We start from the raw sequence: 27176 nt of genomic DNA on the forward strand, positions 1-27176 counted from the left end.
CATTTATCGGTAAATTTAATAAGTCCTTCTCACTAGAACCATCCAAATACTTGGATTTGAATTTATTAAGAGTTTAAAAAACTCAACCTTTCTATTAGTAAGTTCATTATTTCATTCTCACTTAGGAATACCCACTCAAATTGGGTTATGAACTTATTAAGAATAGATATTCAGCCAAAATCGGTAAATTCATCAAGTCTTTCTCACTAAGACCACCCAAAGCCTGGGTTATGAATTTATTAAGAGCACTTAAGCTCATCCTAGGCATACACATTATTCGTCATAGGGATAGGAAGTAGGAATGTGCACTATAAGTATTTCCATGGTTTCGTTTGACCACATGGAACTTAGATAACTAAGTTGGGTATCCACCATGAATTCCTCAACCAACGGGCTTGAGACCCATCCCCCTCGACGAATCTAGAACCAGCTTCCGACTTAACCCTTTGGTAAGCGAATATGCTAGGTTCCTTTCCGACTTCACATACTCTAAAGAGAGCACTTCATTCTTTATTAAGTGTCTAACTGATTCATGTCTTATGTGAATGTGTCTTTTCTTACCATTGTAAGCCTGGTTCTTAGCCACACATATCGCAGCTTGTGAATCACACAACAATGAAACTAGAGGAGTCAGTCTTCCCCACAACGAAATATCTGCTAACAAGTTTCTGAGCCACTCGGCTTCTTGCCCAGCTAGGTCAAGAGCTATAAACTCTGACTTCATGGTAGAACGAGCAATACAAGTCTGCTTTGATGATTTCTACGAGATTGCTGCTCCACCCAAAGTAAAAACATACCTGGTCGTAGAGCTTACCTCATCATTATCAGAAACCCAGTTGGCATCACAATATCCTTCTAGTATCGCAGGAAAGCCAACAAACTCAAGTTTCCAATCCAAAGTACCCTTAAGATACTTCAGTAAGCGTTTAAGAGCAATCCACTGCTCACCACTCGGATTATGAGTATATCTATCATTCTACTCACAACATAATCAATATCAGGTCGAGTATAGTTCATTAAGAACATTAAGCTCCTAATTAAATTAGCATATTCAATTTGGGAAACACTACTTCATTTATTCTTAACTAGATGTATGTTAGGGTCATAAGTAGTTCGAACAGGGACAACATCAAAACTGTCAAATTTATTTAGCACTTTCTCTATATAATGTGATTGACATAAAGAAAATCCCTTCTCAGTTTTGGTAACTTTGACTCCAAAGATTACATTTACTTCTCCCAAATCTGTCATCTCAAACTTAGTGGACAATAAATTTTTAACTTTGTTAATGGACTCAATGTTAGAACTGAAAATCAACATGTCATCAACATAAAGACTTATGATAACACATTCAGTGTCAAACATCTTCGAATATACACAAGCATCCGAACCATTCATAACAAAACTAAAACTAAGAATAGTTTTATGAAATTTCTCATACCACTGTTTAGGAGCCTGCTTAAGTCCATAGAGAGACTTTTTGAGTCTACGGACTTTGCTTTCCATACTAGGTGCTTCAAAACCTAGTGGTTGCTCCATGTAAATCTCCTCATCTAGATCTCCATTCAAGAAAGAAGTCTTAACATCCATTTGATGTACATGCAACTTATGAATAGAGGCTAGTGCAAATAATGCACGAATCATTGAGATTTTTGTAACGGGAGAGTATGTATCAAAGTAGTCTAAACCAAACGTTTGAGTGAACCCTTTGACGACTAACCTTGCCTTGTACCGCTGAATCGAACCATCTGGCCTTAGTTTCTTCCGGAAGACCCATTTGTTGGAGATTGGTTTGAATCCCTTAGGCAAGTCAACTAATTCCCAAGTATGATTAGACATTATCGATTCTAGTTCATCATTAACAGCGCTTTTCCAAAAACTAGCATCGATAGATCTTATAGCTTCTTCAAAAGTTTTAGGATCCTCATCTAACAGAAAAATTTGAGCTATAGGATCTGAAATGGAGTCTAAATCATTTATCTCAGAAATAAAGGAAGTAATAAAGTCTGGTCCAAAAGAGGTTTTAACTCTTTGCCTTTTACTTCTTCTAGGCTCAAAATCAATTTGTTCATAAGACCTAGCAGGATTACTAGAAGAAGTTGATAGAATATATTCTATTTGTGTTTCAATATTTATTCTCGGTTCCTTTAAAGGAAAAGTATTTTAAAAGAAAACAACATCCCTTGACTCACAAATAGAATAATCTTATAAAATCATGAATCTGTATGCAACACTATTCATAGTATACCCTATAAACATTGCATCAACAGTTTTAGGTCCGATGGTGGACTTCTTAAAGTCTGGCAAACCCACTTTAAATAGACACCCCCACACTTTCAGGTATTGTAAATTAGGAGCGTATCCTTTCCACAATTCATATGGGGTAGAATCTAATTTCTTTTGAGGAACTCGGTTCAAAATATGAGTTGACGATAGAATAGCTTCCCCCCACATGATATCAGATAACCCTAAACTTATTAGTAAAAAATTCATCATCTCTTTTAAAGTTCTATTTTCCTTTCGGCTATACCATTCTGTTGAGGAAAATAGGGGTCTGAAGTTTCATGAATTATGCCATTCTTTTCACAAATATCTTTTAAGAAATTAGATCCATATTCACCACCTCTATCAGATCTAACCCGTTTGATTCTCCTATCTAACTGATTTTCAACTTCTGCCTTATAAATAAGAAAGAAGGTTTCAGCTTCATCTTTAGTCCTTAGGAGATAAACTTTTGTATATCTTGAATAATCATCTACAAAAGTTATGTAGTAGTGTTTTCCTCCTTTACTTTCAGTGTTTCTAAAATCTGTTAGATCGGTATGAATAAGTTCTAACAACTCAGTCTTTCTATTAGAAACAGTCTTAAAGTGAGGTCTAGTATGCTTAGCTTCTACACAAATCTCATATTTGTTAAAGCTAGTTATGTCTAGTTTAGGCAGAACATTCATATTTATTAATTTCTTTAAAGAATGAATATTCATGTGTCCTAATCTAGCATGCCACATATCACTGGATTCAACAATATAAGCAGAAGTGGTAGCTTTATTTTCATTAAATTGAGTTTCTATGACAAATAAATCATTTCTTAAAAACCCTTTCCCAACATAATCACCATTTCAGGAAAGTACAAGTTTATCTGCCTCAAAAACTAACTTAATGTCTGCCTTATTCAGAAGCCCACCACTTATCAAATTTCTACGCAAGGCAGGTATATACAGAACATTATTTAAAGCCAGAGTTTTACCAGAGGTCAACTTGAGTAAAACCTTTCCTTTTCCTAGCACTTCAGAGCTGCTAGAGTTCCCCATGTACACACGTTCACCTATGGTCTCATCCTCGAATTCGGTGAAAAACTCCTTCCTTGCGCAGAAATGCTTTGAAGCGCCAGTGTCAACAACCCATTCCGAACTATTTTCCACTATATTGACTTCTGAGACCACCGCAGTAATGATCTCATCTTCTTCTTCTACAACGTGCATCTGTGGCTTGTTTTCTTTCTGGCAGTTTGAGCGGTGTTGGCATTGGTAAGATTTGTGGCAGGGTAAACCGCAGACAAAGAACTTGAGCGTCTTTCCTTCAGGTTTGTCTTTTCCTGACTTCTTGAAGTTGGTAGCCTTCTGAGGTTTCGTCTTCTTGTTTTGATTCCCACGTTTCATGATCTTCTTAAATTTAGACTCAACCAAGTTAGCTCTAAACGATAAATTACTCATAGAATTAGTAAGCTTATCTTTTAAACGGTTGGCTTCTTCAATCTTCATATGGCCCACGAGCTCTTCAAGCGAAATTTCTCTCTTCTTATGCTTAAGAGACTTGCAGTAGTTAGACCAGGACTTGGGCAGCTTCTCAATGAGAACATTGGCTTGTAGCACCTCGCACATTTGCATCCCTTCGGCGATAATGTCAGCGACTAGGTTCTCATAGTCATGGACTTGATCCATTATCGGCTTGTCATCAGTCATCTGATGCCGACAACGTACTTCTTGATGCCAGCATATCCGTACCATATTTTTTTATCGAGAGTATCCCATATTGCCTTGGCACTCCTTTTTCTAAGGAACATATCAAATAATTTATTTGACATGTGACTGAGCAGATGTCCTCGCACCATTTTGTTCTCTTTCTCGTACTTCTCGTAGGTAACGAGTGCATCAGCGGCAGTTGCTAGGGCATCATCATTGAGGACCGCATCAGTATCATTACCAGTAGCTGGGGTTGGCGGCATGGTAGGTGGTGGCTTGAGCAACACGTAGCATGATCAAGTTTCTTGAAGAATATCAGGATTCTTTGGGTCCACCTTCTATAATTCTTTCCATCAAGTGCATCGGATCGAGTATCAGTTTTCTCAAAGGTGTTGACATAATTGTAGTATATTTGAATTCATTTCAAAATTGTTGGTAAAATAGACTGCAAAACCACACCGTTAGCACTGACAGGAAAGATAAATAGTAATTGAAAAAGAACAAATTAGTAAACCGTGTCGTGGTATAACCACTGCCTTAGAAACGAATTCGCCCGATGTGTGTAATCGCTGCAGCAGGCGGACCATCCCCCGAGGTTAACACGGTCGCTCTGAATTTCGTACACCCGAAATTGGAGTGGACTGCTGATGGTATTGCACTTCTGATCAGAAAGCACACAGAGAGAACTTTAGAAAACACTTAGAGAGTGAATTCTGAAATGTTGAGAGTGAGTTAAGAAGATGAATATAAATCTATATTTATAGGCTAGAAATAGGATTAAAATCGTCCATAAAATTTCAGGATTAAATCTTTTCTTTGTAACAGCTGAAACGTCTAGATGAACCTGACTCAGAAATAGTCTAGGTTCATTGCATCATTATTCAGCTGTTATAACTCCCAAAATTATATCATGTAACCCCTGGAATTAAATCAAATAACTCCTGATATTAACAGCTTGTCCCCTTTGTACAAAGCTGGAAATCAGTCCAGATACATCTTAACGTTTTTTATTTAATTTAGGAAAAGCTGTTTAATTTCTGATAACTCTCATAAACCAGCTGTTATCATTTAAATTTAAACAGACCTCAGCAGCCTATAAATATCAATTGAAATCTTTCACATTTTTCCATTTGTTTCTTTCAAAGAAAAATTCCTCAAGAATTTTCTCTAAAAAAATAGTATCCGCGCGGACGTGTCAAAGACACGTATTACCACGACCATGAGACAGACGGCGGCGGCGGCGGTGCACGAGAGTTCCCCTTGTTCTCTTTCACTCAACAAGGAAGTGGGAAAGCCAAACCATAAATTCCCATTCCCAATAGTATTTCCAATACTATGTGGGATTGAGCATTACCAACAACCTATGCCAACAACGATCGACCAAATGTCCAATCTTTCCACATAGATGCCACTAGACACGCGACTTCACCCTGAGCAACATGAGAACTCATTGGCAATATGAGGAATTAGATGAAAAAATAGATCTCTGGACGAGCTATTAGATGAAAAAGAGGAACCATGAACCTCACCCTGAGCAACATGAGTACTCATTGGCAACAACTCATTTTGCTCATCAAAACCAACAAGTTGTGTTTCTGTATCAAGCAACATGGTATAAATGTCATCAAGGGATATATTGTCCTTCATGGTAGTTATAACAACAATGAACGATTGATATTCCTGAGGAAGCCCTTTTAAAGTACTGGCAATGCGATCAACATGAGGAACATGACTGCTACACGACGTTAAAGCATCGCATACCTCTTTAACACGAGTGAGATAAACCTTCATGCTGTCACCACCTTTCTTCAACGATTGCAATTTGTAATGAAGACTCATCACAACAGCCGTGGAACGAGTAGTAAAGAATTGTAAAATAGTACTCCAAATAGCCGATGCAGTCTCTGCACCGACAAATTGAGGAAGAAGATGAGCACTAATAGTTGAAAGGAGGAAGGAAGCAAGCGCACTATCTATTAGCCACAGAAAGGATGAACATCAAGAAACATAAGCCAAACAAGAAACCCCAAGATCACTAGTGATAGATACCATATTGGATTACTGGAAATGAATGTATATTATTGAAACATTATTGTTGTTCAGCTACAAGAGTAAGTATTCTTTTTATATACACTGCATATAGTCTATTAGCCTTAACAGAATGCCTAACAACCCTAACTACTACACAACAACTCATCAACAACTATCTAATAATCTACTAACAACCAAACGTCTTCAGTACGCAAACTCCACGTGTAACAATCGGTTATAACAATTATAACTCTAATACCATGCAGCCTTGATACCTTTATACACACCCCAAAGTTTGGCCTCGAGTGTTGTGCATACACCAATTCTTCTTGCAAAGCCTCTCATTCATTTCCCTTTGTGGTCACGTGGAGCACCACCGCACGTGGCTTCTCCTGATAGTCTTCTCCTTGCTCCATCGGTGTTAACCTTTATCCATGGTTCAACTGGAGGCTGCCACACTCCGTTTTCCTGCTCTTGACCTTGTTCATTATTGCTCCTTTGAGGTTTATTGCTACTACTTATTTCCTCGGTAATCCTTTTTGCGCTACTAAAGATGAGTTCCTTCTCGATCATTTCCTGGTCAAAAATACCTTTATTCCTTCTGTACAACAGCAACCAAAGAATGACACTAAATATGGTGAGCTAGTCGTGGTTGTCATAATCAATGTTGTATCTATTGATCATGTTATCTCTGATCCATTGTTGTAAATTGATATTAAGGAACTCTTCTAATTTTCTTTGGTTGATAAGTTACTTTTAAACTGTCCTTGTTATCGGGCACATTCAATATAATCCATGTCCTCAAATGGATTCTCAAAAGTCGCGTAGCTGCTGTCAGTGGCCATATGTCTCCTGACTCTCTCAACATGGGTTAGAAGTTTACCATTACAACAAATCCAGAGGAAAGTTTTGAGTCTTGGCAGGTTATGTTTAGCTAGAATTTCCCAAATATCCTGGTTTTGACTGGTATCGTTTCCATCTAAAATTTTGTATGTAGATCGAATAGAAAAATTATTTGGTTTCAGTTCCATGCCACCCCAGAGAGTCCTTTGAATCTTCTCTGATCGGGGGGGGGGGGGATAACAGCCAGATGATCAAGAGCTTTGTTGTTGAGGTTTTGTCTCAAGGTTGACCACTTCCACTCTGTATTACCTTCTTTCAATTCCTTAACTTTGGCTTTGTTGTCATTGTCAGTGTCAGGTGCCTTTCGTTGGTTTCTAAGGGGCCTAATTCTTGGATCCACATCTCATTACAAAATTCAATCTCTGCACCATCTCCAAGTATCCAAACTATATTATCTTTACACACCAGCCAAACTTTACAGTCATTTCCATAAATGGGAGTTTTTCTGTCTTTGTAGTGAGTTTGGTAATCTCTCATTGATTTTATACTTGTTGCATAGTATCTGGGACCAAAGCTTCTCCTGTTTACTCATGAGTTTGAAAGCTACCTTAAGCAGGAAAGCATCATTTCGTTTCTTCTTCTCTTTGATGCCAAGGCCCCGTCCTTAACTGGTTTGCAAAGTTGTTTTCAGTTTACTAAATGAACAACCCCACTTTCTTGAGATTTCCCCATATGAAATTCCTGATATGTCTTTCGATTGCCTCACATGTGCAAGTTGGTATTTTAGTCGTTTGCATGGTGAAATAAGGGATCGTTGAGAGGACAGCTTTGGCTAGTATGATTATGCCCGCAAGAGATAAGTTTCTGGCTCTCCACCCAGCCGATGTATAACGAACTCGCTGTAGAACTGCCTGACAAGCGCTCCTGGAAATTCTGTTATGGATGATGGGGACACCAAGGTATCTTTCAAGATCGTCAACTTCCTTAAACCTTAGCTTCTCAGTTATTAACTTCTGAGTTCTGATCTTGTCTTTCGACATTCCTAAAATAGAATATGTTAGTTTTTTCCACGTTACATTGTATCCCGAGTAATGGCAGAAATCATGCAGGAGTTTCTGCATGATATCCGCTTGTTCTCCATCAGCTCATGTAAACAAAATAAGGTCGTCAACGAAAAAAATGTGTAAGACCAGGTCCTACAGGAGCAAGATTTATAGGTTTCCAACTTCCCTTAGATATTTTGGCATTGATTGCATGTGCTAGTCATTACATGCAAATAAAAAATATGTAAGGTGATAACAGGTCTCCTTGGTGGATACCCCTCTAAGGCTTGAAGGGTTTAGAAAGGGAACTATTCCAAATAAGTTGGGTAGACGTTTTAATGGAGTCCATAATAACATTAATCACTCGTCTCTGAAAACCAATGTCCTCAAGGGAGTCTTCAATGAAATTCCACTCGAGTTGATAGTACACCTTCTTGAGGTCGATTTTTAGCGCCATCCATCTTTGTTTTACTTCTTTTCATTCTTATTGAATGTATCGTTTCTTGTACCAGAATGATGTTGTCAATAATAGACCATCCCGGAATGAAGCTCGTTTTATTTTTGGAGATAAGATCCGGTAGTAGCGGTTTGATACGATTCATTATGACTTTGGTGATTATTTTGTAGATGACCTAACAAAGGCTGATTGGTTTGATTTGAGATATGAGAGTCGGATTCTCCGATTTTGGTATGAGGATGATTAAGGTTATGTTTTCCACCGAAGTCTCCCCCCTCATAACCTTTTTCACAAGGCTATAGACGCTGCCACCAACTTTATCCCAGTGTTTCTGGCAGAAAACCGCATGAATGTTATCCGCACCGGATGTTTTAGGGGTCCCATGTTGAACACTGCATCTGAGATTTCTTGGGTATTAACCTCGTTATCAAGACTCCTCATTCTATGTGTTTGGATTTTGGGGAAATGTCTCCTAACCTTATACTTCCCCAGTATTATCTGAGGTGTTGAAGAGGCTTTTGTAATAGTTAACAACGTGTTGCATAAGTTCCTCCTGGTTGGTGGACTTAATCCCCGAGGAGTAGACTACTTATAAAATCCTTTCTTTATTTGAACTTGGCAAATTTGTGGAAATACTTAGTGTTTTTATCCTCAAATTGAATCCAGTTTTGTCGAGCTCTTTGAAACCACAACAGTTCCTCTTGCTTCAAAGTCTCATCGAGTTCACCGTTAAGTTCTTTCTCAAGCTGTATAAGATGTGCCAAATATCTATGTTGGAGAGCTTTATCTATACCTTATAGCCTTGCAAGTAATCTCTTTTACCTTTCAGCCTTGCAAGTAATCTTTTTTTCCTTGCATTAATGTGCCCTAATGTGTTTTTGTTCCACTCCATCACTTATTTCTTAAAATTTTCCAGGTTTGATGTAATGTCCCCATTATTGTTGTTTAGGAACTCTTAAAAGTTGTGGTGATCAAGTCAAGCTCCTAACATACGAAATGGTCTTAACATAGTTCGTTCAGCGTTAGTGGAATAGAGAAGAGGAGAATGATCAGACCCTATTCTATCTAGATGTTCAATTCTTGACATGGGATACAAGCTCTCCCATTTCTCATTCATTATCCCCAGTCAATCCGCTGCCAAAGATTACCTCTTCTCCAACTGAATTGATTACCCTGAGAAACGATGTCAGATAAACCATTATCGAATATGAAGTCATTGAAGAGTTTGTTGCCTCCCCTGCAAGGATTACTTCCTCCGTGTTTATCCTACGTTCTGAGGCACTATTAAAGTCCCCCTAAAATCCAGACCGCATCATCACCAGGATTCAAGTTTGATAGTCTCGGCCAAAGGTGCTTTCTAATCCCAATTTTTTGGCTTGCATAGATGACAGTGAGGTAGTACCATACATTTCCATGCTTAGCTTTAAAACGACTATGGAGGTACAGATTTGAGATTTTGATGATTTCTAATTAAATAGAATTTTCCCAAAGCAACCAGATACTTCTTCTGTATCCTTGCGCCTTAATCTGAAAAGTGTTATCGAACCCCAACGTTTTAATGATCTTGTTCGCTTTGTTACCACTTGTTCTGGTTTCAAAATACGCCACAATTTACGGTCTTTGAGTCTTCTTGATCTCTTTAAAATGTCTTCTAATGGTAGGCTTAACTGCCGCTTGAACGTTCCAGAAGAGGATATTATTCATGATTGAGGTTACTTAGTTTCGGGGAAGCCCCAATGTTACCCTGGTTCCTGTCCCCATCACTATTCCCTTGGTTATTAGTATTTTTTCTGTCCATAGTACAAGCATGAAGCGGGTCATGGATCGTCTCTCCACTTTCTTTTTCGCTCTAGGTGGTAGTATAATTCCTAGGTGATCGCGCTTGTAACCATTCAGTTATCGCGGGGTTCTCAGTAATTTTGTGGTTCCCTGGTTTCTTCATTTTCAGCACCTTTAGTTGCCTCATTTTGCCTTTCGATGTACTTTGGTTTAATCCTCCTTTTTGGTCCTTTCCCTAATAGAGATTGTCATGTGTGGTTACCTCCCTTAATAATAGTTTTATGTTTCATGATCTCACTTACATTTCCTGTCTCAATCTGAATACCTCCTTGTGGTTGTTGATTAGATGTTTCATTTCCTTCAACATTATCCTCTGAATTTATCGGGACATTCACAAGGTTATATTCATCTTCTATTCTCCTTCTAGCTTCAGCACTCCGAGAAGTTCCTTCCACCTGGGACAGTACCACTAAAATTTGTTTACCATTATTTTTCTGAACCGTGGGTTGCCGGATCATTTACTTTTTTCTATTCCATTTCCTTTTCTGGTTGCTTTTTGGTTCGTTTGCAAGGATTTCTTGGTAATTTCATTTTTCTGAACAAATTACATGTGCCCATCCGTTTCTTTCAGGTCTTGTAAAGTGGCAAACCTGGGTCCATTTTTTCTATCTCCTTCCTTCTTAGTATTTTTGGCCGTATTGGTTTCTAGGTTTCCTCGGCTTGTATGTGGGTGTCATCCAAGGTCCGAACAGATTGTTCCCGTTTTTCATTCCCATTATCATAGTTGAGGTGGTTACGGATTCCTGATTATTCACATTGTTGTTCTCGCAACCTTCCTTCACATGGCCATACCTCCCGCAGTTGAAACAAATCAATTGCAATACTGCATATTCTATTCTCTGTAAAACCATCTATCCCCACGCAAGGGATGAGTGGTTTCTTCAGGTCCACCAGGGCTATCCTTGCAAATCTTCCTCTCTCCCCCATATTAGTATTGTAGTCAACTCTAATGAATTTTTCTATCAACGAGGCTATAGTTCGTAATAGGGCCTTTGTATAGTAATAGTAAGGTAGCCCCGCTAGACGGATCCAATTAATGATTTGCGACGGGTGTTCTTCTGCTGTCGAGAAGTTTCGACTTTACGGTTGGACGGCTAGGTAACTTCCAAATATGGTTCACGGCCCCTCGGTAAGAACTTTCGCATAATCCTCATCCCTTTCAAATTTCACCAAGAAATACTCGTTATCAAGATCCACAAGGCCTAGATTTCTGGAAGGTTTCCACAATGCCTGAATTCGATTGAGCAGCACTCTATACCCTATCTTTTTTTCAAGAAGGCGTACGATGACTGACATATTCATATTCTTATCAATTGTGTCGTGAACCCTGTTGGAGAACTCTATTCTTGTAAAAGGTTTCCTAGTGCTGATGTTAACATCACCCTGGAACGAACCAACTTACTTTAGTGACAAAAAAAATCATTGTTATTTCTAGAGATCACGGGTTCGAGTATCAGTGGCTGCAACAGGAAGATTGAACGTTCATTGTCAAATTATTGAGAGTACTAAGAACATATACTATTTTGTAATGACATTTAGCTTAAAAAAAATAACGTCACCCCCTGTAATGTTATATCTTCTTCAAGAAACTTATCCACTTGGGTTTTAACAGAAGTAGACTGGTTGGTCACCATATATGCATACGAAATTTTCCTTCCTTCAGTTGTTTTCTCTCTTGCTTCGCAAGGTTGTCCTGGTTGGTTTGATGCTGAATCTTGCATGGATGTATCAATAAGGATCTTTGGCCACTCAGATGGATTCTGGTTATCAGGGGTCATGTCGATCTCCTCTCCTCTAATTTTTTACTTTCTTTGTAGCCCTAATCTTCTCTGAGATGACCGGGTTTCTCGTCCTATCTTGTGAGGGTTGCAAAAGATTGTCTTCCATTAACGTTTCTAATCCTTATTATTTATTTTAAACTCACAATTAAATCGTATATATCATTCTCAGATTTTTTAAAATATCCGAGAATTCATTCCACTATTAATTTTTAAAATATTTTTGGAAACATTTTTCGAAATTCAAATCTAGGCCTGTAAATGAACTGAACGTTCAGCGAACCGTTCATGAACCGTGCGGTGGGAAGTTCGTTTATGTGCGTTTATTTATTAAATGAACGAACATGATCAAGATTTTGTGTTCGTTTAATTAAATGAACGAACATGAACATATGTCTCGTTCGTTCATTTACATTCGTGAACGTTCGATTATGTTCGTTTATGTTTGTTAGGTTATGTTCGTTTATGTTCATTCGGTTATGTTCGTTTATGTTAATTCATTTATGTTTAACCCAATCTTCTTAAATCAATTTTGGTGATCAATTTGTAAGTATCTTAATATTAATCTGATATTCTGATGATCAACCATAATTAACCCAATTTGTTTGGAGATTAAATCAAATATGTTAACCCGTGAGGCACCTTGCACCTATATTCATTTCCCCCCTCCTTTTTTTCCCAAACTCTAGTGTTCACTGGAGAGTGGAGACGATCGCTGAAAGCTTCAAAACAAGTTATATTATAGTGCAATCTGAAGTTTGACAGGTCTGTTTTCATCTCTTTCTCTGTTTTATTTGGCTTAATAATTGATATGTAAAGTTATTGCGGGTATCTTCACATCTAAAACTCAAGAAAACATTATACTTCTTTCTAGAAATAGATGGGAAGATAAAGGTAACAATCAGAAGTATATGAGCATCAGAAAAGAGAAAAATATATAGAATTTGCCAGAAAACAAAACAAAGGTTTCTATGCAATTTCTGAAAAAGAGTGTAATAACAGAAGTAATGGGTTTTCCAGGAAGAACCTATTAATAAGTAGAAAATACACTTTGACAATGAACTTTTGTTTTCATAGTTCTTGACCTTTAGTTGTTGAGTAGACTTTAGGTACGTTAAAATTTTGAATGGTGGTTTAGCAATAATATCAGTTACGATATGTAGCATCAAAGGGATTTCGGATCTATGTTATTGCCTTGTAGTCCAATTTGTACCGTTCGAAATCTTCATGCTGTTAAATTTTCTACTCTGCCAACAGAAAGGACCATTATTAACAAACCTCACTAAAGTCTGATATTGATGTCAAAAAACTTTTAGCCGGCGAATTTATTAAAATAACGTAGTGGAAAATGATTGTTTATATGTAATCATGTACCACTAAGATAAATATTATAGCGTTAAATTAAAGTTGTGTGAATAATTTAATATCTTTAAAAGATCGATCGAAATATTTGATATCTTCAAACATTTCATTACTGTTAATCAGTTCTTACGCTATTTATCACTGTAGATTTGGTTGATTTGCATTGTTGACTATTTTTCATGAAAGAACAATGGAAGGTAGGGTCTCCAACGTTTATGTTCATTTATGTTCGTGTTCGTTTATGTTTGTTTATTTATTAAACGAACGAACATGAATAAGTTATATTCCTTAATAAACGAACATGAACAAAAGAAATCGTGTTCGTTTATGTCACATCCGTTCAATTACGTTCGATTTATTTACATGCCTATTCAAATCGATTATCTAGTTCTACTAATCCGATTTTACGACTGTGAGAGTATGCACATCAGTCGTCAAACTTTTGATATTCAAATAAAGTATACTTTTGCAATTTATATTATAACAATATATATATATATATATATATTTGGGTTTGTGTTATAAACTGATTATGCATTCACTATAAATGAATTGACTAAATTGATGTTGGAAAACTCAATTGTAAGTCTATCAGATATTTGTTTTAAGGATGTGACAATATACACATAAATCATCAGAACATTCGATTTTCAAATACACTGTATCACTATAATTTATATTATAACAAAAATACTATTTGAGTTTGTGTTCTAAATTAATTATGCATCCACTACACATGAATTGATTAAATTGACGTTGGAAAACCCAATTGTATGTCTAGCAAAAATTTGTTAAAACTGAATTCAATTGCATTACCACTGTTGTAACCGGGTTTTGCCCGGGCACAAGATTTTTACTTGGCGGAAAAAATGATGTGAATAAATGATTTTTGATTTAATAAATATTTTGGGAGTCGCCATTGACCTTTTTGGGTTAGGTAGGTCAAATACCTAAAAACAATCTTTTAAAATAGTTTTTAAGAAAACAATATTTAAAAGATAAAACTGATCTGCATATAACCAAAAAATTTTAATAAAAAAGGATTCGTGGTCGGTTACATTTAGGGAAGGATTAGCACCCCTACAATGCCTAAAATTGGTACTCATTAATTATAAATTATCTCTATTTATGGGAAATTTAAGAATTCAAAAATATGTTTAATTCATAATCTTATTATTTCAAATTTATAATTTTAAGAAAATATATTATATTTTTAATAAGATATTTATTTATTTAGAAATATTAGAAAAGGGCTTCTAGGTGCTTTAAGACAAATCTTTTCTTTATATTAAAAAATAAATAAATATTAATAAAACATTTATTTAAAAATAGATATAATTTATAAAAGTAAGATATTTATTTATTTAAAATATCAGAAAATGACCATCCAATTGCTTTAAGACTGTCATTTCTTAATATTGAAAAATAAATAAATATTAAAATATGTTTTTTTAAAAAGTAATTTATGTAAAATTAAATTAGGATTTAATATATATATATAAAGTAAAAATAAGTAAATAAGTATTATTTATTATATATATATTTATATGGCTATATAATAATAATAACAATAATATTTAAATATATAAACATGTAAAATTAAAACATAAATAAACAATAATAAAATTAGAACTATATATTTAAAAGCAATAAAACTTTATAATAAATGAAAATATTTAAAATTAGTGACTAAATTATAATCTAATAAAATTAAATATCTAATTCATAATTAATTATTTAAAATTACAGGGATTAAACATGTTATTTTACCCATTTATTAATTTGGTGACTAAAATAAAATTATATTAAATTAGTACATCAAATTAAAACAAATTAAAACATGTTGTTCGGGATTAAAATATTAATTAACAAAATTACAAGGACTAAATATATTATTTATCCTAAAATATATAAATACTGGCATGGGCTAAATTATAAATTAATAAAATTAGAAGACCAAATTAAAACTTATTAAAATTGATTTCAGTGACTAAATCGTAAAGATTACAAACTATAAACATTGCGGACATAATTGGACCATCCCCTAAATTACGCATATACCTTTCATCAAAACGGCGTCGTTTTGATGAGGGTATATAAACCCTATAACCGGCCCTAAAGGGGCCAAATCTCTCATTTTATTTTTTTGCGTCTCTCTCATTAGAGAGAGAAGCTCTCGTTTCCTCTGGTTTTCCCTCGTTGGAGGGAAACCAATCACCGACCGGCCGCCGCTAACACCACCTCCACGGTGGTCGAAAAATTTAAAATCACCCCAAAATTTCTCTCTTTTTCCACCAGAACCTAGATCTAACCTCTTTTAAGCCTAAAACCCTCTCAAAATCGATAGATCTAAGCTATAACCGAAGGATTTACCTCGGTTTATATAAGGTTTCCGGCGGCGTTTGGGTTCTCCGAAGGTACGCAACTCTTTTTCCTTTTCTTTTTCGTTTTTTGTGAGTTGTCTTTTGCTTCGTGGTGGTTGTTCGTTCTCTTGGTTGCTCTCTGTTGTCTCTCCTTGTCTTCTGTCGTGGCTCTCTGTCCTTATTTGCAAGTTCAGTGGTGGCTTTTATAGCCACCACAGTGTTCGGTTCGGACTAGTCTAAAGGGCTTTGGTGAGTCACCAAACTATGGTGGTGACTCACCCCTAGAGCAGCAACGTGTGTGGCTTCGTAGCGGTTCTGGAGACTTCGACGATGGTGGTGTCGTGGCAGCAAGGAGTCGACAGCTGTTGGTTGGGTCACTTGACGTTGGAGGCGTCGACAGCAGCTGGATAGTTGAGGCAGCAGTGGCTGGAATGTAAACCCTAATTGAGATTAGGATTTATATATTTGAATCTTGTAATTGGGCCTATAAATAAATAAAAGTATTTAATAATAATAATAATAATAATAATAATTATAATTATTATAATTATTATAATAAAAATAATAACCAGGATAAAAATTTAGTGTCATCCACCACCGTTAGATGTTATTGAAATCTCAAGTATTTTGTGTAAGAGGAGAGCAAATTCCAGTGTGTAGAAGTGAGATCCGATCATAACCCATAATTTTAGCCATGAACAGAGGAGTGACCCCTGTTTTGGTCATCGCATTCGCATCGGCTCCTTTGCAAATCAATGCTTCAACAACCTCCAAATTGCCACCTTCCACGGCCAAACGCAAGGCGGTGTCAGACCGCCACATGCAGCGGTGTCAGACCATATTGGTCTTGAAAATTAATGGAAGCGCCGCTGTTCAAAAGGGCTTGCAGCCGTCTCTTGTCTCCTATTCTTGCCGCCGTAAATACTTCCTTTCCGCGTTCCATAACCTCCACCATCTCTTCCTGCCAATGGCATTTTTTCAGAAAATTTTTCTGAGTATATAAGTTGTAAAATCTAGATTTGAATTATCTATTATTAAAAGTTACAAAAATGTCTCTTTAGCTATAAGATATTATTTTATTGAATTTCTAATTATTAAAATTACAAAATGATCATCTGATTACTTATATATTATTACAAAATGATAATCTGATTATTCATATATTCAAAATTTATTTTTTCTATTAAAAAAGTTAACAATTGTTTGAACTAGATGTTAACATGCTAACTGAAATATTATAAAATTAATTTATAGTGATATCTACTTACATCATTGTTGCTTTTAAACACTAGTTTGACGATATGATATTTTAAGTATTAACTCAATAACATGATAAAAATATAAAATCAATTTCAAAAATACCGTTCAAATAATTTTGAAATAAGATATTATCATATTTCAATCTATAAATTAAAGATCAATTCAAATTATTATTAAACTTTTAATGAAAATGACGATTTTGATTTATATCAATAATTAAATAATTATTTTATAAATTTTAATAATAAAAAGATTTAGTAAAAATAATATACGATAATAAAAATTTATTAATAATCATTAGAATCAACAAAACATCCTATATACTTCACTCAAAATGTAAATAGAATGCCAAAATCGTAAAGCTAAACTACTTACGTGGTCCTTATCACGAGCAATGTCAGGAGGTGAACGGCCACGATCATCCGAAAATGTGGGGTCGGCATCCATCTCGATCAACATTTCCACCATTCTACAGTTGCCATTAGCTACGGCTCTATAGAGTGCAGTTCTTCCATCATTGCTCCTTGCATTCTTATCTGCGCCCGATTCTAGCGGCAATCTTAGCACATTCGATATTTCCCTTGGTCGCCGCCAAAAGCAACGGTGTTCGGCCTTCTTTGTCTCTCCAATCCAACGTCTCACGCTTCCCCTTCCTCAACAGCACCTCAAAGTCTGCCGTCCGATCGAATGCGACTGCCACGTGTACCTCGTTCCATCCCTTTGATTCCCACCGTGGATCCGTCTGATACAGACCCACATTTGGATGTTCTTGTCCGCCTACCCTTAAACCGGCTTCCAGAAGCAAATTCACCATATCCTCTGGATTATTATCCAACTGAGTCACGACTCGGAGGAGGGATTCAGCTTCTTTCGGTGACAGATCATACAAAGCCGACTTGTGGCGCTTGATAATGTTCTTCACGGCCTCGAAATCCCCACAGGTAACAGCGTGCTGGAGAAGAAAGGGGCCAACGAAGGCAACCTTGAGCTTGATATCCTGAGTGGGGCGAGTGGAAAGTCAAGAGTTGACGGAGTGGGGTTGAGCAGAGTCGAGGTGGAAAGGGGCGGCTCTGATGAGGAAACGGTCGGAAAGAGAGCGGGGGAAAGTAGGAGGGATCTGGTCTTGGGGTTTGAGGATGATTCGTAGGGTGAGGTGTGATAAAGGGGGAACCACTCCGCTGGGTGGGTTAACTAGGAATTTATGGGGGGAAGAGGTTTGGACCTTGAAAGCAACGGGGAAGGAAGGGGAAAGGGATCTTAAAACCAGGTTACAACGGCATTTGGTGTTGAGAATGAAGTTTGTCCGTACTTCACCCTCTGATAACTTAACTAAATTTTCCATTGCAGAAGATGAAGCTGTTAAGTAATTTGGCGGCCTGGGCGAAGGAATGAAGAAGATAGTCAGCCACAGCAAGTGTGGTTGGGGGTTAAGGTTAAACCTTGCATGTGATCTTTGTGGGCACCAAATGTGTTGTCGTGCCTCACGTTTTGTTTCGACTCAGGCTTGCATGTGATCTAAAAAATGCCTTCTCCTCTATCAAATTCATCCCTTTCTCACTGTATCGTCGTATTTATTATTCCTCAAGCTAGGGATGTGCCGCTTTGACTCGGTTCTAATTTTTTTTAAACAATGATAACCGACTCTTATTAATAATGAAAATAATTAAAATTATAACGCATCAAAATAAGAGATAAATTTGGAGATAATAATTATTAAAATACTCAAATAAAAATAAATAATAAACTTAAAAATACGAAGAATATTAAAATATTCCATTGAGAATGATGATCAATATCAAAATCCAATAATATTCATACAAACTCATTGTCTATGTTGAATGAGACGTTTGACGAAGTCAAAATGCAGTAAGAGTGAACAAAATAATCTGACAAGTTGATTCGCTACACAATTCTAATTACATCGGTAAACAACCTTTTACCAAAAGAGGGGATCTGACTATATGTGACCATCAACTAACCATTCAGAAATAAATGTCGTGATGATTTTTGTGCGAGAACCAAAACGAACGTAAAGGTATGCGAAAATAATACCGAAAAATATGAGGATCATACCACAAGAGCAGAAGAATCGCGTGCCACAAGGACATAGATGTTTTTTCAAAATTAAAAAGACTCAAGAAAAAAATAATGACATAATATAAAAAAAATAAGAGAATTAATATTCTCCGACAGTCAGTAACCAGCATTAAGATTAGTGCCGTCGTCAGCTAAATAAAAATCAAAGAGAAAGAAGAAAGTTGCACAAAAATATTGAAAGAAAACTAAGTTGAGAGAAAATGGAGCGATTTTAATTTAATTCAATATTATTTTCTTAAAATTTAAGTTTAAATTTTAGATACAATCAAATTATTTAAGTATGATTAAGTTTATTGGTGGATTATTTTGTGAATTAAATTTATTAAATACTTTAATCAAAATTAAAATAATTTATAAATATTAAAGATTAAATTTTTTATTTTTTTAAAAAATTAAGATAAAATCGATTGGATATGTAAATATAAAAAATCAAATATATTATTATATATATTTATTTAAGGGTAAAATATAAAAATAGTCCCCAAACTTTTAAAACGCTTGTATTTTAGTCATCCAACTTTTGAAACTTGTAATACAATCATCAAACTTTTAGTTCATTTTCTTTTTTGTCTATGCCGTTAATTCCCGTTAGTTTTTGCTGATGTGACACTAATTGCCATTAACCCACCCCCGTCTTCTTCTCCAGGTTAATTTTTTCTTCTTTTTCTCTTGTTTATTTATCCTTCTTCAAACGAGCAGGAAAACTCTTGTGTAATTTGGATGAAGTCTCACTAGAAGTAACTAGATTTCGGCAGCTTCAACAAGTCGTGGAAAAGGAGTAGTATATGAAAAGATATTGATGAAGAAACATGCAAATATACACACCACAAAACCCTAAATCTTTACACAATGTGATTAATTTTTTAATTGAGACTTTTTCTTTCTTCTAGATAATAAGTTCAATTCTTATTACCCGTATGTTTGGTTCACATAATGTAAGATTATTTTTGGGAATAAGATTATCAGAATGTAATATTACTCTGGAAATATTGTATTACTCTTGTAGACACTCGTTTTTGTCCAGGTTTTAATTACGATTATTATCATTATTATTATTATTAAATAATTACTGTTACATTTTATTTGCAGGCCCATATTATACAACCCAACATAATCAACCTGAAGCCCAACAGCCAACCCAACTCAATCACTATTACAGCCAATCCGACCCAACCCGTTCAAAATAGGGTTTCAAAACCCTAGCCCTAATGCTCCCTGTCGCCGTTATCAGCAGAAGATGGACTGTCCGACCGGCCAGCCGGTGCGTGAGCTTCACCAGTCGCCTCCCCAGCTGCGTTAGCAGCTGTCGTCATCATCAAATCATCCCAAACAGTGAAAAATCATCCAAATCAGTCAAACATTTACCAAATCTAAAAATCCATTTAAAAATTCACTAAAATCCTGATAAATCCAAAAAATGGTCCCCTACCCATAGATCTAATAATTTCACCCGAAAAACACCCTTAAAAATTAGCATGCAACAATCAAAAGGGGGATCTGTAATATAGGGGAGGAGTCGAAAAAAAAACGGAAAAAGAGATTTTTCGGATCAAAAAGGGGGACATGAAAAAAGAGAGAAGACCTTACCTTTATCCTTCGGGTGTAAGCAAGCTCCATTCAACGGAGTCGAGGAGACCTTCAAATCAAAGGTAAATATATAAACCCCTTTCTCTTGTTTTGTTTGTTAGACTTCGTTTGGGTTTTAAAAGAGAAGGTTCTAGTTCAGATAAAAAAGGGGTAGTCAAGGAGTGTTACCCTTCGTCATTGCCAACAAATGGCGGTCGGAGAAGGGATGGGGTGCCATTTGTTTTCTTGGTTTGTTTCCTGAAAACCTAAGTAAAGAGAGAAAGAGTTGGTAAGTAGAGAAACGACACAAAGAGAATAGGGGGTCTCTGAATATAATTAGGTTTTAATTAAACCTAAACAAACCCATGGGACAAGCCTTGGCCTTAAAACGTGATCGTCTGTGTCTAAAGGAATAGTCCAAAATTGGGAAATATGGGATAATGGTATAAAAAAGGTCCAATCTTTTGTAGCATTGTGATTCAACAATTGTATGAAATTTTAGTTATTTCAATTTTGAACTTTTACTTTTTCAAATGTTTCATTTTAGTCATGTTATGTGTATTTGCCTCCTTTATGATATCTTTTGCATTTAATATATTATTTTAACAATATTCATCTTAGCCCAGCTTGTTACTTAGTGGTTTATTTCCATCTTCGTATGTATGTTTCACATTATTCGCTTTTGTTGCCATGATACTTGCTGGTTTTATTATTTGGTTCCAAAAGTTGCCATTTTTCTGTTGTGCTCACTCATTTTCATGCCTTGACAAGTCTATGCTATTTTGCATTTTGATATTCCATGCTCGAATGTTTTGGATTAAATCCATTAACCCTATTTATATTATGTATATTTTTAGAAATGCATACCTATGTGCATATATATTTTGTATGTATATTTTTAATTATTATAAAATACTTTTTGTTTATTTGACAAGAATATAAAATATTTTTTTGTTCGTATTTATTTTCAAGAACGCTCAACATAGAATGAGTGTGGAAAAAACTGCTTGGTCGAAGTAGTATGATCCGATACGACATTCGAATGAAATATGGACTTAAAATAAATTGAGTTTAATTTTTTAGAAGTGCTAATTAATTTGTTTTTTTATGATGCAATGCATGTTTTAATAGTAATTTATTTTATGCAAATGCTGATATTTAATTTATATTTGATTTGCGTTTTTGATATATCGAGGAGGGAATATTCTTTTTAGACCATAAATAGAAGAGATAGCCGTCCCGTCGGAGGATGAGAAAATGTTGATATTTCTTTTCGAACTAAAGGATTTTCCCTAATAAATCATTCGAAACAAATTAATTCAACTTTAATAGATGGATCCTATTTTAACTTAATATTCAATTTATAATTTCCACCATTTGCGACAATATGTAAGCGATTAAGTACCAGATTTGGGCGTTGTGGGATGCTAATCCTTCCCCACTCGTAATCGACTACTGGATCCAAAAAATGAATCTTTGACAATGCAGACCAATTTTTGTCTTATAACGATTTTTCTTAAAATTGTTTTAAAATACGTTTTTAGGTATTCGACCTACCTAGCCTAAAGGTCGATGGCGACTCTTATTCAAAGATAATTCAAATTAATTCAAAATCGCCAATTTTTCAAATAAAGTCATAATTTTTTAAATAATATTAAATTATTTTTCTAAAAATGGTTATGACAGCTTGACAACTCTAATGTGGACTTTTTTTAGACAATCATGCTGTAAGTTGCTTACACATTGTCGTAGTGGTGGAAATTATAAGTTCGAGTATATGTTTAACTTCTGATCCATATATTGAAGGTTTTAATTTCTTCATTTTTAATTTTGAAACTAATATTTTAATCTTTGTTTTAAGCACTGTTCAAGTTTCTATTGAGAATTTTCTTTTTTCTTTAGAGTAAAAGGTTTGTATGTTCCTCCTCACACATCACGTGCATATGCACGACATAAGCTCTAGATCCAATCTTCGTTCCAAGTAAGTGGGATGAACGCTTTACTCTCGTAATAATTTATTCTTTGTATGAGTTTTAGCAATTAACCTCTGGGGTACACATACCTTATACCTTCGTAGGGATTTATTCCTCGTAGGGGTATAAGGAAGCGAATCCCCTCGAATTGAACTCGATCCATTTACGCCTATAATGGGTTAGGAATGGGGGTTTGGTAGCCCATGGGGCATTGACATCAAGGACAGTTTGAGTAACCTTTCCTTATAGAGTCGAAACCATGCATATAGTGAACCATAGATTGATCACCCTAGGTATAGTCATACCGAACCTATGTCTGTCAGTAGGTGCCAAAATAGGTGTACACGAAGGAGGAATAACTCTAAACCTTTACCTTTTGCTTTAAATTTTGTTGAATAAAAGCATGCGAACTAGAAAACCATGCAGTTAGGATCAATTTCTTGAAAATATATCATTTTGGGTAGAAAACATGTCTAGGTAGGATTGTTATTTAATGAAAGCATGCTCGAGTAGATATCATAATTTGGTAGGTGTTATATTTATCTTTAAATAGCATCTTTTAACTCTATTGATTGTCTTTCTTGTACTAACTAATTTCTTCTCTTTTATTTTTGTTATTTTCACCTTTTTTACATTACATTTCATCTACATGACATATTGTGAAAGTGTTGATCCACAAGGGGATATTCAAGTGAAAGTTTTCATAAAGAGAAATAAAAGTTTTCAATCAAGCACTCACGTACACAGACATGCACCGAGGTCTAAAAGAAGTTCAAAGAGTACAAGAAGGAAACTTGCTCGAAGATCATGCAACATTCAAGACTGGAAAGATGATCCTTTGATCTGAGAAGTACTCCAGTAGTAGAATCTTATCTACGATCGTTCCATTGATAATCACCAAGGAGTGACGCGTGACTTTAGCACCGCACGGGGTATTAACGGAGTTAGGTTACAGAGCGTTAGAGGGTCATCATTTTCAAGGATAAAGACTGGAGGTGAAGCACCGACCCAGTTCAAACTAAACATCTAAGAGAAAGCATGTCTGTAAAATGGACTATCTTGTAATATGAAGGCTTTTATCTCTTATGCAAATTATTCTATGATATTCATTGTTGGGACCAACACTTTTTCCATTAACATTTGCATCTTTGCATTCGACATAGCATTCGTTTAAGCATTTTTACATGCATTAATCATGGATACATGGATTTATCTTGTGGATGACTCTAAGGAGGTGTTTCTAACTGTGCAACTTCATTCACACAGTACTAAGAATGGAAGCAAAATATAAGAAACAGAAGAAAGAACTAGAAGAGAATATGCAAAGGATGCAAACAGATTGGGAAGCTAAATTGGAGCAAGCGCAAAAGGCCACTGTGGATCGCATCTTGTAAAACCAAGACAACCTAGTTGAACAAATTGAAGCAAAACTGACTAGGTTCAACCAAGAAAGAGGCAAAAAGAAGATTTCATTGTAGGGGTGTGCAACCGAATCAAAAATTCGGATAATCGATCCGTTTTTTAATTTTCGGATAGTTCGGATCGGGTTTTTTATAGGGGAAACTAGATGATTGAAGAAGAGAGATTGTAGTGAAGAAGCTATCTTATAGCTCAAATAAAGACATGGATAATTGCTTTTCACACACCTTCAACATCCTTAATCTCAATCTCAATGTTTTGCTGCTCATCTTCTATTACCTCTGATTCCATTTTTTGCTTCAGAAAAAAGTAATAAAAATAGATAAAACTTTGGCAAGGGCTTTTAGCTTTCTTCGTCCCCCCTTCACAGGTGGTGTTTCTATGGGGGATATTTCACTAAAAATCGAGTCTTTGGATGGAGACACTAGAAACTAGTTTCTAACGCCTCTTTAATTTATATGTTTGCATGTAAGGTAGACTAGCAAGAAGGAAAATGGAGCACTTGGCATTCTAGCACCAAACTTCAATTACCGTAAGTTATGACAGATTAACCCCCAAACCTGGAGATTTTCGAAATAGAAATGAAAGAAAAAAACATTCCATTAAGATATAGTTTCAAATGACGTAGGTAAAAATATACCTTCGATAACGAATCTGCATTCAATAACGAGCCTAGCTCGGTTGCTAGCTCGTGTGCAACACCGCAATGTTGTGAATCTTTTCGGTTACTGTGTTCATTGCCATGAAAAGCTTTTGGTATACGAGTTCGTCACCAATGAGAGTCTTGACAAGCTTCTTTTAAGTAAGTTGCCGCAACTTCTTTGCGGTTATCAGGCTTTTAAAACTATACGATCTTTGGGTTCATTGCCAACCAAGACCTGTTTGTGGAAAACAAGTTTTTTTTAACTCTTTTAAAAAAAATTAGATTTGGATCTAGATATTTGGATATCCGATCTAAAATTTTGGATATCCGAGTTTTCAGATATCCGATTTTTTCGGATTCGATACGGATCATTACTTTAGGTATCCGAAATTTTCGGATATCCAATATCCGGTAATGCACACCTCTATTTCCTCGATCATGGAAACCTTTGAATGTGTGATGACATAGGCTAATCCACAACTACTCATTTCACCCGACAAGCTTCTAAGCCACCAAATAGGCTTCTCCGCTACTAAAACTCAAGCAATTGTGTTAGATCTTCATGATAATCCTACTAATCACAACATATCCGATCCAGATGAGATGAAAAAAAAGCCAAGAATAAGATCCCTGAAAACTTAAAAAATTGATGTAGAGAAACATTGAAAGGAATGAGAGGATGAAGCTCTCATAATGAAATGGACGCAAGAGAACTAGTCTTAGTTCCTGACTTGGTGCTCCCGCCCAAATTCAAAATGCCTGATTTTGAAAAGTATAATGGAATCAGTTGCCCTAATGCCCATCTCATGATGTTTATTCGAAGGATGACTCGATACACAAACAATGATCAGATGTTGATCCACTACTTTCAAGACAGTTTGACTGGACCCGCTTCTAAGTGGTATAATCAATTGAGTCATACTCAAATACGCTCTTTGAAGTATTTGGATTATGCCTTTTTGGGTCAATACAAACACATTACTGATATAACCCTGATCGAACAACGCTGCAAAATATGAAGATGAAGTGTGATGAGAGCTTCCGACAATATGCACAACAATAGAGAGATATTGCATCTCATGTGCATCTACCAATGATTGAAAGAGAGTTCATTACTTTATTCATCGATACATTAAAATCTCCATATATTAGCCACATGATTGGGGCTACCACTAAGAGTTCATCTGACGTCATCATGTGTGGAGAAATGATCGAAAGAGCTATCAAGAATGGTAAGATAAGAGGCACTAGCAGTACTGACATTGAGAAAAGAGCTGAGATTAACATAGTAGGATCTTATCTATCTAAGTAGGGGACCAAACCTTATAAGGTGTTCCGTGAAAAGACTCATATCAATCCAATTCAAATGACGTATGAGGAATTGCTCCCAACGCTAGTTGAGAAGAACCTTGCGACTCCAGTTCAATCCAAACCAAAAGAGGCCCCATATTCTAAAGACCATGATATTAACGCCATATGTAGGTACCATATTGGGAGCTTGGGGCACACCACTGAGAATTGTGAGGCATTGAAGCACAAGGTCCAAAATCTGATTGATTCAGGGGCATAAACATTCAATGTGTAATGGGGCATTCTGATCAGGAGTGAGCTATGACATCTATCAGGAATTTTGTTGCACTCTCATTAAAAGCATTTTATCTTGTTTGAACTTGTTTTTCTTTCATATGTTTGAATGTTTGTAAGTCATTTGACGTTCGAACATTTTAAATAAAATGTTTCCTTATGAGGTAATGAGCAATGAGCAAATTTTAATCTTGAAATTCTTTGAATATCAACTCAATTAAAAGCTCTTTAATAAATGAGGTTGTAAATCTTTGACAAATGACAAGATTGAACAGTTGTAAAACAAGAAGGCAATAATGCAAACAAATACCCATAACGTTTGACTGTATTGTCAAATTTGCCCGTATTGTTTTTTTGGAACATTTGACACCCAAACGTTTCATTTTGGGTCAAAAAGCACATTCGTTGGATGGAAACCGTTAGTCAACTAACGGTCAACGCATGGAGATGCAATGGAAAACTTACATAACATCGTATGCTGACGTGGCAATGCCACATATGAAAAGGTGATGACATGACATTTACCACATCAGCAAAAATTATTTTTTTAAAAATAATTAATAATAATTTTCAACTAATACAAAGATGACACGTGTCATCATTTTATTAGCTTAAATATAAAATTATAATCTTCATAGCCTGTTACATGACCAAAAAAATAAACAATATAGTCGAACCTTCCATAATAAGCATTCGGAGATATTAATAAGAATAATTTAGGGAATCGAAACTTACCAGCAGTATCCCATAATCCCAAATTAATAGTATTCCCATCCACAACCATGTTTGCACTAAAGTTGTCAAAGAAAGTCGACACATAATCTTGTTTCACAAAACATGAAAATGTTATCATCAACATCTACAAAAGTCATCATTTTCCCCTAGATTATAAATCATCAAAATAAAAATAGGAAAAATAATAGGATAAACTGCAGAAGGCAATAAAATTTCTGTAA

General features: G+C 35.6%; 1 pseudogene; it reads right to left on the reverse strand.

Annotated features, from left to right (window-relative positions):
* Positions 1–16296: 16296 nt before the first annotated feature.
* Positions 16297–18280, reverse strand: LOC120207276 (annotated as a pseudogene).
* Between the last annotated feature and the right edge of the window lie 8896 nt (positions 18281–27176).

This window comes from Hibiscus syriacus, unplaced genomic scaffold, assembly GCF_006381635.1.
Source record: "Hibiscus syriacus cultivar Baekdansim isolate YM2019G1 unplaced genomic scaffold, ASM638163v2 tig00014444_pilon, whole genome shotgun sequence".
In the NCBI taxonomy this organism is placed as follows: Eukaryota; Viridiplantae; Streptophyta; class Magnoliopsida; order Malvales; family Malvaceae; genus Hibiscus; species Hibiscus syriacus.